Source organism: Asterias rubens, chromosome 9, assembly GCF_902459465.1.
Source record: "Asterias rubens chromosome 9, eAstRub1.3, whole genome shotgun sequence".
Classification (NCBI taxonomy): Eukaryota; Metazoa; Echinodermata; class Asteroidea; order Forcipulatida; family Asteriidae; genus Asterias; species Asterias rubens.
The window spans coordinates 15,638,731-15,640,723 of NC_047070.1; positions in this window are offsets into that span (position 1 = coordinate 15,638,731).

A 1,993-nucleotide genomic window follows, 5' to 3' on the forward strand; every position below is an offset into this window, starting at 1 on the left:
TGCATTCTTATTCATTTTCCTTTATATAGCATTATCATTCGCAAACAAAAAGGAATTTCCGTGTGAGTGTTGATTGATCAACCTCACGCATCAGTTGAAATAAAATTGTTTAGTTTTCATCAACCTGTAATGCTAGAGTTGGTATTTCAAAGTAAATTAAAACTGACAGCTTCGGTTACAGAGTGCGTATACGGGCTTCAGTGGGTTGGTAGTACTGCGCATATATTATCTGAAAAACAAATTAAGGTTGACGAGTGAGATAAAAGTGTAGTATGTATTCAACACGTCTGACCAGAAGGGTGTTGCAATTCTCAACACACCGTGCCCTCACTGCGCCAACCCTTTGCTTTTGTGTCGTTATTGATGTTTGTAAACTACTGGGGACGGGTGAATTTAATAAGTGACTGATTCGCCTCTGCCATATAAACTTACAAACTTCAAGAAAATACATAATTTTTTAGCATGAGTTGGATTCAATGTTTTAGGGTACATTCTCGTTTCATTGAAAAGTCAAGCTTCTACAAACTAATTTTGTTCGACGTAATCAGAGTCCAAAACTACTTTTGAGATATGGGCTTGCTTGATCTAAATGAATGTTGTGCAAGTGACAAAAAAGCAAATATTAATAATCAAGTTATTCCAGTTGGCAATCAGGACTATTTGAAAGTAGGAAAGTGAGTGAGCTAATTTTTCATGAATGTCTTGAGCTAAACGAGGATCTGGTCATGTTCGAGGGAGATATTATCAAATGGCATTGAACAATTCCTTTATAAATTTAATAAACCTACTGGCAATTATTGTCAAAAGAAATCATTTTTGTTTGAAATATCAAGTTAGGCGGTGATAGTGAGAGCTTACTGGACTGGATAAAACCGTTTATTAAAAATCAGCGGGTTTTAAAAGATTACTCTTCCCAAAACAAATCGTTTATTTGTTTATTCGAACTCAATCCTTGTGAGATTGTTCTTTTTCCTGTTTCCAATTTTTTTTCAACGAAAATTCCTCGCGTAATTGAAATTTTCTTTCTTAGTTCTTGACCCTTTTCTCTTTATCAGTAAATGCAGTTTACTTTTATTTTTGTTTGCGTAAAAAGTGATTTATAGTTCCAGAAATCTTTAAGTACGGGCCAATGCCTATCCTCTGAGTGTTCTTTTTCCCCAAATCTTTTGAAGGTGGTCTAGTTTACCAGAACGTTGACTCATATCGATGAAATATCAGCCTTCCCTATAGAATAAACCAGTTTCATTCCATACAACCACATTGTGATTCAAAATGAGCATGCAAATATAGCCATTAAATCGCGCCCCACCGCGTCTATTTGCTAATCTTATACCGGTTACATTTGGATGAAAACGCTTTGTCGTGGGGGTATAATTCCGGAAGGTATATATTCCTTTCACTCATGAATGCCTGTTCCCTTTCACTTTCTTCTCCTGGGCGGAGTGCTGCTGAAATGTCAGGGTCCCAGGGGAAAGCAAAAGTCCAGGTTTCGACTCTTATTACAGAAATTGGGTGACGAACTTGTGTTATCACCAGACCTTAGGGACTTGGGTAATACATATTTCCTTTTGAGAGTAAATGATATGCAATATGTGTAAAAAATGAGTGCCCCTTTTGTTTCGTGGTGAATTAGCGATTAAAATGCACTCATTATTGTAACAGAAGTTATATGGCCTGACGTTTCGACCTTATCAAAGTCTATTATTTTTTTATATTTTTTTTTAGCCTTTGAGAAACACTCTGCAAGGGTAGAAGCGTCATGCCAATACTGGTTGTTTGCCTTTATATCATAAGTCCTTTTGGTTAGTAAGCAATAATAAAAAATAAAATTTGAAACTTTGCATATAAATCATAGTTAAACTGGAAAACGTTGGGTGTTAAAATGTGCGTTGGCACATGATACTACAAAAGGTGTCAAATTATTGCACACATTTCTGTCAACACGGATACATTTTTGCAGTAGCCAACAGAAACATGCAGACAAATACACATA